Consider the following 19,585-nt stretch of genomic DNA (forward strand, 5'->3'; position numbering starts at 1 on the left):
GCATTAAAGCAAAATTAAAAGAAGATGCACAGGGCATAATCACAACATCTCAAACAGCGGACTCACACCTTCTAGGGTCTCAATCTTCTTTGAGAGGCTATGAAAACCGTGGACCCTCCTCCCAGAACAAAAGGCACATACTTGTAATGTGTTTTACATCTAATTTCAGGGAGTCCTGTATCCCCGGAAGCCTACCACACACCCCTGGGAGTCTTAGCCACTCAAGACGATCTGCCACCCACCTCCCAAGCTCCCTTCTGTTCTACACTCACTATGCAGGCATCACACCCAGAACAGTCATTTGTTTCTTTGGTCATCACAGCTCTTAGGTTTTCCTTACTGTACATGTTGCTCTTTCCCCTTCATTCCACTTTTGGTAAGTGTGAGTTATATGAGCAACTGATAACAGTGACCACAAAAGCCCCTCAGAGGCCCCTCCCATGCAGAGCACTGGAGGGACAGGCTCAGGGGCATCAGTAAAGCAAAATGGCAAAGGCTCACCAGCCGGGACCAGCTGCACTGTCTCCCGTCTCCACCGCCACCAGCTCTCCCATTTCACAAGCACTTCTGCAAAATGACATCTTCCAAAACTGAGCTGTGAAACACATATGTGCATGTCTTAAAAGTGACGCTGGGAAATAGCAAGATAGAGGGAGAGCCAGGGTGCGTTCAAGACTTCACTGCACCACTAGCAAGCTGGGTGACCTTGGGAAATGTGTTAACCTCTCTGAGCCTCAGTTTCCTCCTCTAACTTGCTAGGTTTTTGTGAGGATCAGGTGAGATCACACAGAAAGAACCTGGCACCCAACACACAATGGGAAGGAATAAGCTTCTTCTCCCCCATTTGTTCCTTCTGCAGGCCACATGCCCAGCTGCACCCTTAATCTAGCTCACCCAATCATCAAGCTACAGGAACCACCCCTACCAGGAGCGTGGACAGTGCCACCCTGAGCCGCTGACCAGCCCCAGCTAGTACTACGGTGACTCTTGAACCCTGAAAGCCAGGGAACAAAAAGGCAGAGTTTAAGAGGGTTTTTTGAAGCCTTAAAATAGTTTAGCCTTTACATTTTTAAAATTACATTTTAAAATTGCACATATGGTTTTAATTACACTTGCTCAGATGTCTCAGATGATTTTCTCCTCCAGAGTTTTGTCGTGTGGGGAGCTGTTTGTTCTAACAGGCAGCATGTGTGTCCACAGCATCTGCCCACTCGGCCCTTACCCAGGGGTCTCCTGGATCCATCCAGAAATACGGAGCTCTTGATGTCCCACCCCTGTCCCAGACAGCCTGACTGGGGATCTTGTGTCCCACCCCAGGGTCTGGGTCGCCCCACACCAAGTTGGCTGCAGAGCTGGGCTTCAGCCTATGTCCTGCCTGGATGTCCTCTGCCTGATGCTCCTGCCACCTCGCCCTTGCTCCTTGCTTAGCCCTTCAGGCTCTTGCCCAAGACTAGGGCTTCCACATAAGTCTAGATTTCCCAGAAGACCACCTCCCATGTGCCTGGCTCCTTCACACTTCGCTGGCCCATGTTACTGGATACTGATACCAACCATTTCCAGAATTAGAACCATGCCTGTTATAGGCCCTTGGATGCCATGCCGTCTCTGCCCAGCTACCTCTTTTAGACTTTCTGCGTCCTCCCAGATTCTACCTTCCGCCTATATCTCCTCTTCTCTAGTCCCTAGTGGCAGGAATTGACAGAGTTACAGTGCATTCTTACAATGCCACGCCACGCCTATCAGCCACCTAGAAAGGTTACCAAATGTCTGAGTGGATGAAGCAGGCACCAAGGAATGCCCAGGAGAGGCAGGAATCCTGGGGCACAGGGCAGGGTTGGCACCAGGGGAGAGGTAGAGTCAGGACTCACTCCACTCATTTCAGCCTTGAAAGCTTGCCTACGTAAAACAGAAAATGATCTTATTAATTACTCCTTCTCTGTTTTCAAGCAAACTCCAACTACCTGAAAGAAATATTTCAGCAGGAAAATATCCTTCTTTCATGGCCATAAACTGATCACAAGCATTGTCATCTAAGTGACATGCTGGTTAATTCTGCATCCTCTCCAAAGAGCTATGAGAACCATTCCAGACCAGGAGTTTTTAACCTGGGGGTGTGGTGGGGCTTCCATGAGCCACTGGAAATTGTGTACAGACTTTTGGGTGAGGGGTTTTTCCATGTTCTCAAAGAGTCATGTGACCTAAAAATCCCCACTGATCCAGAAAGACTTTCAGTGGCTCTTAAAGATGTGGCTTCTGGTCGTCTTGCTTGATCTTGCTAGTAGAGACAGAAGTGAGGAGAATACCCTGGTCATCAAGGACGTTAGCAAAGACAGATAGAGCCTCCTGACTCCCTGGGACACTGTCAGGCCTTGGCAGGGCTGTGGTTGGTACGAGAAGAGAGAGAGACAGGTACTGAGGCAAGCAGTGCCTCTTTCCTTCCTGCTATGAATAGCTTTAAATCCCTGTGAGAGAAGGGGAAGCCCTTCACCCAGCTGCTGGAAGGGCCTTGTCTGCATACAATATTTAATATTACCACTAAATGCAGAACAGCTACAAATTTGACTCTCAGCAACCCCTCCCCCACCAGAGATGTCAGCGATGCCTCCCCAGAAGACCGCAGCAGTCACAGAAACCTTTCTGCCTTTCAGTGGGGACTCCTCAAAGGAGCCCTCACTCACCCCAGGAGAAAGGCCCCCACAAGCCAGGATTTATACAGAGAGCTTTTATCATAGCGTCTTATTTAATACTCACGCTAGGAGACACGTATTATTATCTCCATTTCACATGTGAGATCAAACAGTTCTTAGAGTTAATAATTAAAACGACTATGAATCAGAATGGCTGGATCTATCGGATGTGCTAATGCAAACATGGATTCCACCTGGTTGCCCGGAATACCTTATCTTGTGCAAATGCAAATGGCAGAATTGTGGTTGCGGCAACGCCCTCCCTCCAACTGAATGACGGATATTCTTGGCAACACAGACAGCAGGTCTCATCTGAAATATCCTCAGTCAGAGATCCTAGTCCACTCGTTACTTAGGAAAGAGCAGGACATGCACAGATGGACACTGAGGCCAGACTCTGAGGAGAGCCAGGAGGCAGCAAAGCCTATAGCAAAAGTGATGCAAGGCTAAGAGACTGCCTTTATCATATATGGAGACGTCATCTGGGCCCATTTCTCAACAGGAAAATGCAGAGGGTGTGTTGCACGGGAAGAACCATATTGATTACCAGCCAGTTTCTTCAGTTCCTAAGGCAGTCAGCTTCCAAGTACAATGCCACCTATAAAAGTGACATCCAGTTGGTCAACACTCCTGGTGCCCAAGGTGCAGACAATGGGTTCCTTTTGTCAGTGGTTCAAAGGACAGTACAATCTCTGGCCTTGCAGTGTGTACCCAGAGGAGTGGGAGGGCAGGGTGGAGGAAAGTAGAGCTACCAGGGAGAGCAGCCGGAAGTCACCTGGACCAATCTCCAGGCACACCACACCAGCTTCAGGGTTGGGCTACGTGTGACAACAAATGTGGGAATTTTTCCAAGGCCAAACTATACGAGGAATCCACAGCCGTGCTACCCTGGCCACCTTCATCCCTACAACTTCTAACAGTGTGGCTCTGACAGTTAACTTGGGAGGCAGTGGGTATCCAGCACATAAATAAACCAGGAGGAAGATAAACTAGAGAAAAAGGAGTCTAGGACTTGAAAAGATCAAAAAGAAAATATCTCTGCCAAACTTTAGTATTCATATGCCAACATTTTACATATGTACCCTGAGTAGACAGAGACAATTAGAAAATACAGCCTAATACGCTTCCGATCCTGAATATTCGGGGGGGGGAGGGGGGAGGAGGGAAATGATGTAAATAGCAGATAGTGGTTATTACATTTAAAAACTTTACTCCATGGCATGAGTATTCATACCTGGAATGGATGTGTGAACTAATCAGAATACCAAATGGTTCAGGAGTAGACATGGGACCCAGGTTAGATCAATCAGAGTCCTTCCCTGGGATTTTCCAAACCACAGACGAGGGAGAGGTCCCCCTTTCCCCTTGAGCCATAAGCCTTAAGATTATAAACTAGAGCAGCCTGTGGTCATGTGTTCCCACTACATGAAAAAGCTGATCTGAGAGGACGCAGCCAACATGCTGAGAGAAGCTGATGCAAAGACTGAAAGGCCAGAGATGTTTTCCTTCCTCAGAACAGTCATGGACCCAGCCACTCCACCCCTGCCCTTCCCAGTCGTAAATTCCCTAGCTCACATCATCAGTTTGAGAGTTTCAAGGTTCACCTTATCAGTGTGAGATTAGGTAAAACTTGAGATCAAGATATAATACATTTTGTTGTGCTCTACTGGGGTTCACATGTATAAGATATCATCCCCATATCTGAGAAATGCTAGAAAGGAGCCAACATAAACTGATGTCACATGAAAACATGTATAATATGTGCCCATTAATAATAGGGTTGTACGTTCATGTTCCAGTGATGGGTGGAAATTAATGGTATTTCACAGCTTATTCCAAGGACATTCCATTAAAGCACTGCATTGTCTTTGAGTTTTCAAGGATAAAGCAGACATGAATTTGCCTCTAGCAAATGGGAGAGGGATTCACGGAGTTGGAATGTTCTGTGCCACTGAATGTAGGTGTGAGTTTTACTCCCACACCCAGCACCCCTCCCAGGCTATGGGAAGCCACTAACGAATGGCTCACTCAACCCTGCTCACACAGACAACAGCACCATCGTAAGGTCCTGGGGGGAGGTTTCCAAAGGCTATTCAGTTTTGTGGGAAGATGGATAACCTAATTCAGAGGTACTGGCTAAGACACTCCCTTACTAAGGCCAGGTGGGCTTTATCAGGTACAACTGATAACCTGGGAGGGCAACTGTCATGACTTCTTTCCAGGTCAAAAGAAAAGAAATTTGCATCATCCCCAACTTACATTCAGATCGTCCCAAATTTGCTCCTCCTGTAGGTGCACATGGCCTGGAAGTCGCCTGGGAGCACTGAGTCTCAGTCTGTGTGGCCTGATGGGGCTTCTTCACCCATTGCTCTATTTACCCCGGTGAGGAGCCCTAACTCTAGCCCTGCCTTCCAGCATCTGTCTATTGAAGCGCTCATTAAAACGAGCTCTCTCCTTGTCTGTTGGCCTCAGGACCCATGTCTTACTCATTGTCATCACTCAGGTGCCCAGAACAATGCCTGAACAGGATAGGGGCCATGAATGTTTGGAGCTAGCGCAAGGATTCTCACCAAACGCTTGGTAGTAAGATGCACAGCGAGTGTGCTTGCGTCTTTCCAGATGAAAGGTTCCTATTCCTCAGATTTGCAAAAAGACAGCTCCCCCACTCTCGATAGTTAAGAACCACGGAGGCATGAGACCTGACTTGCCACACGAGGGTCATGGTCCCCATTGGGTGATCAAGCCTTGCCACTGCTGCGGCTGGATTAGGGCTGGTTCCCTCTTCAGCCCCCAAAGCACCTCACTCTCTCATCTGTGAACTACCTGAGTTCCCAACACAGTAATTCCCAACTCCCATCACCATGAGCAATCCTTGAATACTCGTCAAACCAGGAGGTTATGAGGAGGCTCCTTCCAGTAAAGACCACGAGAAGGCAGAGGGGAGGAGGACTCGGCCATAATGAACTCAGCTGGACCACTCAGACCCTTCAAAACACACCCACCTGGGCCTGGGAAAAATAAGAACCCAACTGGAGATGGGTGGTCATAGGAAACAGTTCTCCAGCTTCATCATCTCTTCTGCACAAAAAGCTCTTTTGAGAGTGTGAATGGGGGCTTTATGTAGTAAGTTCTCATCCACAGGCTAACAAATATGTGGAATGGCCTCTCAGACCAGGTTCCTGTGGCCTGGACACTGAGGTCATTCAAGCAACAATTTGATGCCATCTGGAGGGAGCTGGGACTTGAAAGGAAATTGCCTCCAAGGGCCAAACAGCGTGTTCTCGTTCCCAGGGTCTGACACATCCTTATCTTCATTGACATAAAGGACGGATGGAGTTCAGCCAGCGAATCCACACTGGGAGCATGAATGGGCAAATGCGGCGGCAATTAATAAAAGCTTAAGGAGCAGGAAAGTGTTCGTTTTCAGCCCGCCCCAAGTAAATTTATCCCTCGACTGCACTTTCACATCCAAGCTGAGCATCCTTGCTATAAACCAGGCCTTGGCTTCACCAAGCTTTGGGTTTTCACGGTTTTAATATAAAGCAATTAGAGCAGGACAGCCACCGGTCCTGGGCCAGCTCTTTGCAGTGTATAAGGAGCAATGACTCAATCATATCAAATAGAGTTAGTACTTACTGAGGTTTTACAATCCACTCAATTGCAAAGAGCAGGCCCTCAACTGAGGACCCTCATTTCTAGGATAGATTCTTGATTTTTTTTTAATTAAAATTTAATCAGTATCTTTAGGTAGACATGTCCTGGAAGTTGCCTGGAACCCTGATTCTCAGTCTGTATGGCCCAATGGGGCTTCCTTCACCCATTGCTATTACTCTGCTTACCCCAGTGAGGAGGCCAGCTCCAACCCCCTCTTTAGATGTACTGGGTTGTCGGAAAAGTCATGACGTATTTTTTCTGTTTTTCGTTGCAAAAATGCATCATGACTTTTCCGACAACCCAATACATGCAATTGTTGAGCAAGCTGGGGGTTTTTGTTTTTAAAAAGCTTAGCTAGAGGGGGGAAAAGATATGGCCTTAGATTAGCGGTTCTCAACCTGTGGGTTGCGACCCTTTCGGGGGTTGAACTACCCTTTCGCAGGGGTTGCCTAAGACCATCGGAAAACAAAAAGATATTTACATTATGATTCATAACAGTAGCAAAATTACAGTTATAGAGTAGCAACGAAAATAATTTTATGGTTGGGAGTCACCACAACATGAGAAACTGTATTAAGGGGTCGTGGCATTAGGAAGGTTGAGAACCGCTGCCTTAGATAAACAGGAAGTGATGATGTGTGTTTAAGTGCTTCTGTAGCTTTATAACAGCTCTCAAGTAGCAGGAGACCCTGTAGGATGGCAGTGCTCAAAGTGTGGTCAGCGGGCCCACAGGAGCTGTTCATGGAGTCTGTGAGGTCAAAGCTATTTTCATAATAACACTGAAACACCTTTTGCCTTCAACACTGGGTTGACATTTATGCTGATAGGGCAAAAGCAATGATGGGTTAAACTGCTGGGATCTTAGCACCAAGCTAGGGAGTCACCATGGATAAGCCATGCAATGCAATCATTTCTTGACCACCATATTTTAAAAATATTTTTTAAAAATTTAAATTAGGGCCGGCCGAGTGGCGCGATGGTTAAGAGCTGGCTTGGGACGCCAGAGGGCCCCGGTTCAGATCCCACATATGAGAGCCAGTGACACTGCCCTCTACAGCTAAGATGCTGAACAACAGCTCAACCTGGACTGCTGTGAGTCGCCGGCGATGGCGTAGGCTGCAGTGAAGCTGCAGTGGGTTGCCATGGGCTACTGTGTGTAGCCAGCAGCCAGCGTGAGCGGCCAGCAGCCTCAGTGAGCGGCCGTCCAGAAGCCGGCGACTGATCTGCCTCGCCCGAGAAGAGCGCAATGATGGTGCCAACTTGGGCCAGTGAAGCAATGTCTTCCACAACTAGACTGAAGAACAAAAAACGACAGCAACTTGTCTGTTCCCCTTCCCCCAATTCCCCAGCACTGTTCCCATCCCCCCAATTCCCCAATAAAAATCTTTAAAAAAAAAAAATTTAAATTATATTCTTGAAAAAAAAAAACAAACAGCCGGTTTCACTTAAGAAGCCCTCAATGAAGCAGTAGGAATTACTCATTTTATTACATCTCGGCCCCTGAGTCCTCGTCTCTTTAACATTCTGTGTGATGAGACAGGAAGCACACACAGCTCTGTCCCTGCATACCCAAGCACACGGCTGTCTTGAGGGAAAGCAATTGTGAGATTAAATTGTGAGCTCAACTAGCTGCCTTTTCACGGAACACCATTTTTACTTCAAAGAATGCCTGACAAACTATGGCTATTCAGACGTAGGTATTCATTTGGCAGACATTTCCTTTAAAACGAACAAAGTGAGCCTGTCACTCCAAGGACAACAACTGACAGTATTTGTTGCCAGTGATAAACCCTGAGCTTAAAACTGAAAATCAGAATTTTGGAAAACTTGTATTCACCACGAGTATGACAGCTTCCCAGTGCTTTAATGATTTTTCTGATGAGTAGTGATATTAACAAATGTGAGTTTTTGATATTGTAGAGTGAAATATTAACATTTGAAAGATTTGGATCACTCAGTAAACCAGTATTTTTCAAATGACCGATGCACAATAGTACAACATCATGCATGGGCAAAAGTGCCAGATAGACCAATGGATTTTAAAGAAATAGCATAAAAAAAAAGTTCATTGATATGATTTTAGATTCTACATGGCAATTAACCTTTATAAAACTACAACTTTTTAGCATAACATCAAAGAATAATATTTCTAATTATCTGAAAAGGCTATTAAAATACTCCTCCTGCGGGTGGGTAGTGGGTGAAATGGGTGAAGGGGGTCAAAAGGTATAAATTTCCAGATATAAAATGAGTAAGTCATGGGGATATAATGTACAGCACAGTGCTGATAGTTAATAGCGCTGTATTGCATATTTGAAAGTAGCTAGGAGAGTGGGTCTTGAAAGTTCTCATCATAAGAAAAAAAATTTTTGTAATTCTGGTGACAGATGTTAACTGAACTGATTGTGGTGATCATTTTGCAGTACATCAAATATTGAATCATTACATTCTACACTTAAAACTAATATGTTAATTATACCTCAATTAAAAAAATATTCCTTCCTTCGTGAACTACATAAGTGTGCAGGACCAGATTTTCTTCAGACTTCAAACAAAACAACATAACACAACAAAGCTGAAGCTGAAGCAGATATGAGAATCAAGCTGTGTTCTATCACACCAGACACTAAAGAGATTTGCAAAAATGTAAAAGAATGTCATTGTTCTCACTAAATTTTGTTTTGGAAAATTATTATTTTTCATAAAAATATGTTATTTACATATTATTGCTATTATATATTATATTATATTATTCACATATTATATTCATATATTTATTATTTTTAAATAAATTAAGTAAACATTAAAAATTCCTATATTTCAATTTCTAATACAATAAACCAATAGCTATAACTCACATAACAAAAGCTCTTTGAGGCCCTCAATAATTTTTAAAAGTGAAAAACGGATCTTGAGACCAAAGAGTTTGAGAACTTCTGCTCCAATACATCTAACCAACTTGTTTTACATAATTTTGATTGAGCTATAGTTCTTAGCATCATATCTATGCAGCAGACTAAGTATACAAATAAGGGGCTGTTTTTATTTTTATAACTATCATAAAAGTACCAATGCTTATTAGAGAAAAATTGGAAACAGAGAAATGTGAAAAACAAAACAAAAGCTCCTTAGTTGCCAGAAAGTTCATTTTGCCCAATACTCAATCGTTCTACTCATAGGTTTTCATCTTCTAGAAATTCCCACACAAATGAGCACCACGCCATTTCAGTTAACGGCAATGCTACCTTCCCAGTATTGTGCTTCACTCCTCTTTTCTCCCACCCCACATCCAATCCATCAAGAAATTCTGATGACTCTGCCTTATATTCTATACCCAGAATCCCCTATCTTCACCACCTCTTCTGCTATCACAGGTCCAAATTATCATCATCTCTCATCTGGACAGTCACAATGGCCTCCCTGTGGGTCTCCTTGCTCTTTCCTGTCCTTGCCCCCTGCCGTCTGCTAGCAACACGGACGCCAAAGTGATCTTGAGATGGCTCCCCGTCTCACTCTGTAAAAGGTAACGTCTTTACTCTGACATACAGGACTCATGCAATCTCGTCCCCCTTCATCACGCTCTTATATCAGCTTCTACCACAGTCTCTTGAGGTCACCTCCTTCAGCCCTGCTCTGGCCTCAAAGCTGTTCCTCAGAGGAAAAGGTGAGCTGTGGCTTCACGGCCTTCCCTTTGCTAAGTCCTCTACTCTTTAGACACCATACTTGCCTCTCCCCTCAAAAGTCACCTTCTGGGTGAGGCCTTCCCTGGCCACCCTATTGAAAATTTAACGCTCCCGTACCCCAACATTTCATAGTTCCTTTCCCTTATGAATCTTTCCTGCTTAGCACTCATCACAGCCTAACATGGTTTACTTGGTTGTCTTCCTTGTCTTCTCAGTCCTCCCCGCTTAAGTATAAGCTCCACAGAGGCAGGGACACTGTTTTGCTCACAGCTGTATGCCCAGCCCCTAGAACAGTGATCAGCAGATGGCAGATACTCAATAAATAGTTGTTAAATTACTATGACACTTAAAACAAATATGACTATATTTGCTAAATAACTGCAAAGCTGTTTATAGTAAGAAAACATTAAAAAGGACACATATGTCAGTAGGGAATTAGTTAAATGTAATTGTATTTTATACGATGGAATACTGGATAGCCATTCAAAAGAAGGAGGTCAACCCATTTATTTAACACGGAATGATGTCCAATGAAAAAAGCAAGTTGCAAAGTAGCATGTATTTATATACAAAGTAGTTATATATTATTTTTTGCATCAATCAATCAATACAATTGTTCCCCAACTCTGCCTTCTTGATCCCTTAACTATCTGGCCATTTCAGATTTCCCAAGAACATATGAAGCTTTCGCACTCTTTTCCCACTCAACGAATATAAGAGTACCTACCGTACTCTTCCTGTAAGGATCCCTCCAGCTCCAGTCAGCCTGAGCACACACTGTCCCGCAGACATGGGGTCTTCCCCATCAATCTCTAACATGTTGATATCTGTTGCCTGCCTTAACTAATCCGTTTCCTTCCTGCCAAGCTGCCATTTTTTTTTCAGCTGTCAAATCACAATTCAAATATAATTTTTTTTCCAAGGAAACTTCTTGGTTACCACAGGTAAAGCTTCTGATCAATGTCAACCTCCCTACAAAATCTACATACAGTACTGCAGCATCTTAGAGCTTTGTGTCCAAGGATGTTAGAAAAATTAATTCTAATAATGAAATGCCTTGACAATTTTTCTCTGTCGTATATGAAGCCAATGAAAACCACTTGCCTTTTTAAATACTTTAAACACAGCCCTTAGTTCTGAAGTTTGAATATAATGTTACGGCACACTATTACATTTCATATTATTATAAAAGCTCCCAGAATATTTAGAAAGTGAATTGTTGTCAAACAGTACACCGTTGTGACACTCGGTTACCACTAGAGGGCAGAGCTTAACAGCAAATGATTCCAAGGCTAAAAAGCCTGGCCTCCCGTTTGGAGGCTGAAGGGTTATTGGGACCCAGTAACATGATAATACCAAGATTTCCAGAGGAATTGATAGGTCTGAGCCACAGAGGTTGTCATAACTACACTTTTTTAAAGTGCATATCTCTGTCTAAATCTGTGTGTATTTAGGGTGACAACAGTGATCCCCTCCACCACCCACCCAATTTTTATCCCATACCAGGTTGGTTAAAGAAGGTAGACTCAGGTCAGATGTGGGAACCTCCTTGCTGTCATGAAATAAAATCACTGAAGATTTTCTGGAAAACTTTTAGAGATGTAAGTGTTACTTGCTTTGGGAAACCTAAAGATCTTTGAAACAACCTCATTTCTTCTCTCAATTTAAATGCCCTTTACATCTGGTTGTATGTGGACATCAGTCAGCTAGTCAGTCACTAAATTATTAAGAGGGCAAGAAAAGGTCCTTGCTCTCAGAATTCACATTCTAATGAGAAGTTTTTTTTTTTTAAGTAAACAATAGAATTTGGGATGAGTGCTATGAGGCTAATTAATATACAGAGTAATGAGATAGTGACTTGGGAGGCTGCTTTTAGCCAGTGGGGCCTGGGAAGGTCTCCCTAAGGCAGTGAAATCTGAGTCAAGATGGACCAGCCACATAGAGAACTAGGGCAATAGTTACTAAACTAGTATTGCTGAGTGCTACCTATGTCGGGCACTGTGCTAACAACGTTATGTGTACGAAGTCCTTTAAAACCTACATTCTTCTGTTCACTCTTAAGGAAACTGAGCTCCAGAGAATTTCGGAAGAAACTTACTTAAAGTCACACACCCAAGAAATGGCTAAGATGGTGCTTTGCATCTATATTAGTTTCCTAGGGCTGCTGTAAGAAATTACCACGAAGTTGGTGGCTTTAAAATAGAAATTTATTCTCCCACACTTCTAAAGGTTAGGAGACCAAAATCAAGGTGTCAGCAGGGTCATGTTCTCCCTGGAGGCTCTAGGGGAGGACCCTTCCTTGCCTCTTCCTAGCTTGTGGGTTGCTGGCACACCTCAGTACTCAGTACTCCTTGGCTTGTGCACGCATCAACACCAATCTCTGCCTCTGTTGTCACATGGCATGCTGCCTGTGTGTCTGTGTCCAAATTCCTCTCTTCTTATAAGGATACTCCAGTATGACCTCATCTGAATCTGGTCATATCTTCAAAGACCTTATTTCCAAAAAAGGTCACATTCACAGGTACTGGGGTGGAGGTTAGAACTTCGGGAGACACAAGTTAACCAGTAAAAGCATCTTAGCACCCACTTCAAACTACTCAGCTGATCTACCTCAAAAGAAGCTTCCAGGCTGAGGGGAAGGCAAAGACCCAGGGGCAGTAGGAAAAGCCAGCATGGAGGAGTATAGTGATTAACATGGGGTAAGAGGTAGACAAGCCACACTGGGAGGGCTCTGAAGTCCAGATATAAAGCTGAGTCTGGTCAGATGCCATATCTTCAATTTTTGCTTGTGTGTTAGTTTTCCAGTCTCTTTGCCACCTCTCACTGTTTGGGGCCTCAGAAAAGTCCTCTTCCTTCAGCCAAGGATGAGGGCTGCAGCATAGAATACGAATGTGAGTCTGGCCTCATTCCACTCACAGGCCAGAGCAGACTCCTTTGAGCACCTCCAGAGACAGCTCAAGGGTTTGACCTTGATTCAAACCATCAAGTTCAAGAGGCTCAGGGAGAATTCATTTCTGACTTGGAACACCGAGAAAACTCATCTCAGGCTGCACAGGTAAAGCAGAATCTGGCCTGAGGAGTTATTTGGACAAGCCCCAGGTAAGAGCAGTCAGGATCCAAGTACCTGTGCTGTCCCCACACACTTGTTTAACCAGCAAAGCTGAAGATGCTAGATGTGACCGGCTCAGCTGGGAGATGCTGCTCAGAGCAGACAGGTCTACTCCATGAGATACATCCAAATCGTGCAGTGTTGCAACAGCATTATCTCTGTAATGGTGCCAGTTGACACAGCTTGCTCAAAGACTCACTGCTGTGTTATCAGGCAACATAAACGTGATGTCAACGATGTGAGGTTGCATCATGGAAGTGTTAGCATGAAAAGATGGAATTTTTGTTGAAAGCCTACTACACATTGTTGGGGGGCAAAACAGGGACAGTGCATGTGCATGCAGTCTAGAGCAGAGGTCAGCAAATCTTTCCTGTAAAGGTCCAGATAGTAAATAGTTCAGGCTTTGCCACCCATTCTGTTGCAACGACTCAACTCCACCATTATAGAGGCAATATGCAAATGAATGGGTAGGGTTGTGTTTCAATCAAACTTTACACACATTGAAATTTGAATTTTATAATTTTCACAATCTTCTTTTGATTTTTTTAAGAAACCATTTAAACATATAAGATCCATTTTTAGCTTGCAGGCTGTATAGCAATACGCAGCAGGCCAGATTTGGTCTTGGGCTGTAGATTGCAGGCCCAGGTCTAATCATATCCCCAAACGCTCATGAATTAACTTAATTTCATTGTGGTAACAAGGTCTCCAATTGGAAATCTCTTTTCCTCCCCTGAAATAGTTTACTGGCTTCTGGCAAAATGCCAGGCACTCGTGTGAACTCTGAAATTGCCCCTGGCTTCTTCTCCCTCACCTCCTGCATTTGAGTCCCACCAGTAACTGTCAACTCACCTCATAAAATGGCTCTTAATTTTATCTCTAAAAGGCTTCCAGCGCCTTGCCTTCCCTGACTTTCCATTCTCACTGCCACTATCTTAGGCTTGGCTCTGATAATGCTTTCCTCCTACCTGCCTGACCTCACTGAATGATTACTAACCCGTGGTATATGCTCAGGGCTGTGTTGAATGAGCCTGTGCAGTAAAATACCCACAAGATCAGCACTTTATTTGTCTGATCAGCAGTCTGATGTGGGCCGTCTCAAAATCAGAAATTTCCCCTACTGAGGTGGCCACACTTAAGGGCTAAAATATGATAAGGTTTTAGCTTGCTTTTTAAATGTCCGGCTCACTAAGGTATCATTTGCTTACAGTAAAGAGTCACCCTTTCTATAATATTGGGTTGTCGGAAAAGTCATGACACATTTTTGCAACGAAAAACAGAAAAAATATGTCATGACTTTTCCGACAACCCAATAGTACAGTTCTATGAGCTTTGAGACAACCACAATCAAGGTATTTCTATCGTCCCCCAAAGCTCCCCATTCCCTTTTGCAGCTGACATGTCCCATTACCTCTTCTTAACCACGGATCTGTTTTCAGTCACTATACATTTTTATATGTATCCAACAATCCATCCCTTTTTGTGACTGAATAGCATGCCATTGTGTGGCTGTTCTACCGTTTATCCATTCACCCGTTGAAGGACATCTGTCATTTTGTCAATTGGAAATAATGTCACTATAAACATTCACATACAGGTTTTTAAATGGACTTATGTTTTCATGGTAAGGTTTTACTTTTTATAAATGGGCACATTTTCACAGACCTGTAAGAGGGACTTCTTCAATGAATGTCCTCCATCCCTATTCTTCTGTCTTCCCGCCCTGCCTCAGCAATTTTGTTAAAATTGTAGTAACATTAAACCTCCCAAGAATATTTACAGAGAATGTTTTTGGGGTGAAGTGGGAGACGCTGGAAGCCCGTTCCTCTGAATGCAAGCCCCAGAGCGAGCCGGGGCCATTTCACATTCACCCCCGGCAGCGTTTGATCGCTGGTCCCACAGGAGGACCATGCTGCTGGCTCTGCGGATATGCACACTCAGGCAAAAACCTGCAGAGCCAGCCAATCGGGCCATTATTTGGTTCATATAACTTGTTAAAATCTCACGGAATGTACTGGGTGCTATTGTTTTTGTAAGTCCCTTTCATGACTTTGTTAGCTGGCTAATTCAGAGCAGGCTGGCTTGTTTTCCCTGCTGGAAGAAAAGACTTTCCTCAAAGACAGCTATTTAGCCGTGACCATGGCTGCGGCCATCTTGAGCACAAAAGGGGAGCTGAAGTCATGCCGCCCCCCTCTCCCACTAAGGTCTCCCACAACCAGGGCACTTATTCTTGGCGCTGGAATTCGCATAATTACTCCTCTTTTAATCTGCTGGGTGACCTAATGCAGCCCCAGCTGACTGCAGGAAACGGCCTTGCTGAGATCTGAGCCTTGGGCAGTCTGTCATGTCTATAAGACCCTCTTGCAAAGAACATTTGCAGAGTGTTAACCCCATAAAGCACTGATTTCTAAATGGCTCTGGGCTCCTGAGCTGCTCACGCACACTCTGGGAGGAGAGGGGGGTTGGGGGGAGGAGATGTCGAAGGGTGCAGGGTGCGGGTTCCCATTCAGATTAATGGCTCCTCCAGTCCTGTCCCTTTTAATCTGAAAAGAAGCTCAGAAACTGCAAATCATTTTATAAAAGCTCACAAGTGGTTCTAGCAAGAATCCACCAAGGCTGACTACAAAAGAAAGTATATTCGTGCACTAGGAAGCTCGCCAGGAACAAAAGGCTGCATTCCGTCTCACACTTGCTAACTGCAGTCGCCTGGAGAGCAGGCCTTTGTCCACAGGCGGGCATTGTGTGCTGTTTACAGCCTGGCCATGAAAATGGGCTTGCCTACATCTTGGCTAATTTGAAAAAACAGTCATTCCAGTTTCCTTTTCTATTTCACTACATTTTCCAATTTGTCTTTCTTAAGGACAATCTATTTTACAATGAAAAATCTATAATAAATATTCCTCCTCAAAGAAAAATCACCCAGATCTGCCCTAGTCAATCACCTCCTCCCGGAAAACATACATTTTAAACAGCTCCCAGAAAAGAGACTCGATTAACATGACTGTAAGGCTTGTGTGTGAGAAGCTAGAAAGAATTAGAATCTTCAGTCTAAAAGGAAGATTGGTATAAAGGGGAAGGAGATAGAAAATAATAAATTTATAAAATGTGGTGTGGGGGTGGAGTGGGAGGGCAAATTCCCGAAGCTTAAAGAAGTAGCCCCAGGAAAAAGATGGAAAAGAATGATAAAGCGTGAAAGTGAAAGTAGCTTTCATTGGTTCAAGAAGGGGTTAGAAAGGTGAAAGCAGAATGATCACAATAGCAAATGTAGAAGAGTTGGGGTAAATCTCTAGTCCTTTGAGGTAATAGGATGGGTGGGCAATATCTGTCACATCCTTGGTCTTAATGTCTGAGACACAAGATGAAATGCCACCCTTGTTCCACTCAATATGGCAATTTTATGATCAAGAGTGCCAGGTTAATAAGGAACCCCTTCCCACTTGCTAAAAAAACTTTCCTCTCCAGCCTATCACAGGCAGAGAGGATCCTAAAAATGTTAAACTATTAGGGACATTGGCCCACCCCCTGGTTTCTAGTTGTGGGGAAGATGGAACCCATAGAGAGGTGGTAAATCCAAAGTCAAACTGCTATTAGAACAGTGTGGACTGGGTTCTTCTCCCTGGGGATTGTTAGGGGTGGTGTTAACTTGGTGTTTCCTACTGGAATGCTATCTGGGAAGGTTAATACACTGAGCTATTACCATTTAGTCACATTTTAGTACAGTTATTTTAGCAAGTGTTCTAGGAAGTCACCTGACACAGGTCTAAGAAACTAGACACTGAGTAAATACATTTCCATGGGGGTAAATATATGGCAAAACCGGGGGTGGGTGGGTGGGGGGATAGTGATCAGGTAAACCAGCCTAGAAGATAAACTCTACTACACAATCCTGCCTAGAGCTATTTCCTCTGTTTAAAAAAAAAAAAAAAAGGTTAGTTTTATCTACAGGAAGGTATGCTAGGTACGCAGAGGAAAATTCCAGAGCTGTATACCACTAACCAAAGTCACTAACAACTAAAGAGCAGGAGGAAGGTGGAGTCGCTGTGGAGGTTTCTGTTTTCCAACCTGGAAGAAGCGGTTTCTTTCGGATTCAGTAAAAGGGAATCAATTATACTGGTTACAGAGAGGGACCTCATGATTATACAAAACTTAAAAATCAGACTTTCAAGATGATTGGGTTTCATGAAAAAAAAATGTGGGAGAGGAGAGAACTAGGAAAACAAGCAAAAGGTGGAAAAACAAGAAAAGGAACAAACAAAAGCCCCTCTCTAATGGTCAGAATTAAAGAGATAGAAACAATGGTGGAGAATGAGATTCCTAAATCCCCAGCTACGTAGATCTGCTCTTATTTTCTTATCATATCCAAACATGGGAGGGTCTCAGTGCTGCAGCAGGAAGTGAGCCTGCTGGCTGAGGTGAAAAGAACCTCCAAACAGCCCTGGGGCTTCCTAGCCATGCACACTTCTCGCCATTCCACACACACAGGAGCTACTCAAAGTCTAGCTCGTAGCCTAGCAACAAGGGACGGGTCCTTTCACGTGGTATGTGCTGCAATACAAACTGCGTGGAGTGTTAGGAGGACACAGAGCACAAACTGCATAGAATTGGATTTTGGATTCGTTCTCTACCCAGTTTTCTCCTGCCACACAACCTGCAGCCCCATCACCCCACTTTTACGCTTCAGCATCAATGCCTCCTCTCTCCTAGATCCAAGGAGGTGGAGGCAATCCCAGACTCTGTCCTCTGTCCTCTGTCCTCTGTCTTCTGTCCTCTCTCCTCTCTCTCTCTCTCTCTCTGTCTCTCTGTCTCTCTCTCTCTCTCATGTCTGGGCACTAGGTCGTTAGCAAGTCTCCGATGGAAAGGAGAGAGGCATTTGAAGACCCAGAGAACAAAACCTGGGTCTGGAGCTCCCAACAGACTGAAAACTGCTGTCTGTTGGCCACACCTTGGTGCTTCCACTTCAGAGACAAGGCTCAGGATCAGACCATCCACTATTCTGAGGTCACAATGAGTCCCTAAACATTTGGTATTTTGACCCTTGTTTGTTAGGCTGATAAATCTGACTCTACTAGGTGGGCACTACATGATGCAACATATTTTACGTGGAATCTCTACTTCTCTCCATGCCCAAGAGGCATGAAGTGCACAAAGGGATTGTAGGGAAGAAACAGCTCAAAGTCAGAAAGGTTAAAATGCATCTCACTTTATCTACAACTCTCACCGCGCTCAATCACCTTCAGCCACCCTCCAGTCACTAGGTACCAGCTAGCACCAACTTATGAGGCCTTCATGGGGATTCCCATCAGCCAGGTTCAAGAGGGCAGCTAAGCCTAAGAAATGGTAGGGTGGGCTTGTGCTGGCCCAAGAAGACTGACATGTGGACTCACTTGAGGTCAAAGGCCTCTGTGAGCATCTCTCAGAGCTTTAGTGCCTATAAAGGCAACTGGAAATACCCTACATTCACCAAACAAAAAAAGCTACCCCTCCACCCAAGGGCAAGTTAGAAAGAAAGGAACTTGTGATGCATCCAGGAGGGACACAGGGACTTCGTCTGACCAGACTCAGACATGGTTAAGAGCAAAGAACAACCTTCAGAACACTTCAGCAAGTCCTTGCAAAAGAGACTGACCCCTTGAGTCACCAAGAGCAGTTCCATCACATCTCACTGCTGGGGAAAGTGGGGAGAGCCCAGCTAGACAGAAGCCACTGGCAACCCTAATATCTCCTTAGTCAACACGGCTCAACTCACAAAGGCTGGACACACATGAGTGAGATGTAATCGCTTCCATAATACTAAAACAGGTCACTACAAAAAAGTCTATCTTTAGCTTCAGAATTCATCATCAGATTATGTTAAAAGGTTTGGACTTTTGTAAAAGAAAAAACTGAATTACTGGAGTCAGGGGAGAGGGTGTGCTTGCTGAGCACAGCCTGAGTGAGCCTGCCATGGGAGACAGCCAGTTTCTGAAACACGGCAGGGAGTGAGTTTTAAAGTGCTGCTGTGATTTGCACTCTGCATAATTCTAGGATGCATTTTTTTATGTTATGGTCAAGTCAAATCATAGTCTATGTGAATAGTGTCCCCTAATGCTTTGCAGTGCACAAGCTGCACAAAAACAAATGTGCTACATCTGGGAGGGATGTAGACACACCTTTTCTACGTCCCTTATGTCATATTCCCTTATTTTAAAAAATCTGAATTTTAAAACACATCTGGGGCTGGCCGAGTGGCGTGTTGGCTAAGAACTGGCTTGGGATGCCAGAGGGCCCTGGTTCGGATCCCACATATGAGGGCCAGCGACACTGCCCTCTACAGCTAAGATGCTGAACAACAGCTCGACCTGGAGCTGGGCTGCTGTGGGTCGCCGGTGACGGCGTAGGCTACAGTCCCCTGCTGCAGTGGGTTGCCATAAGCTACCATGTGTAGCCGGCAGCCAGCGTGAGCGGCCAGCAGC

At 44.5% G+C, this 19,585-nt stretch overlaps 1 protein-coding gene across 1 annotated transcript in view; it reads right to left on the reverse strand.

The window, feature by feature from the left end:
- The window catches only part of BCAR3 (BCAR3 adaptor protein, NSP family member), a 105,975-nt gene that overhangs the window by 56,498 nt on the left and 29,892 nt on the right, over positions 1–19,585 (reverse strand). The gene's annotated exons all lie outside the window — the stretch shown is intronic.

This window comes from Hipposideros armiger, unplaced genomic scaffold (assembly GCF_001890085.2).
Source record: "Hipposideros armiger isolate ML-2016 unplaced genomic scaffold, ASM189008v1 scaffold_501, whole genome shotgun sequence".
Taxonomy (NCBI): Eukaryota; Metazoa; Chordata; class Mammalia; order Chiroptera; family Hipposideridae; genus Hipposideros; species Hipposideros armiger.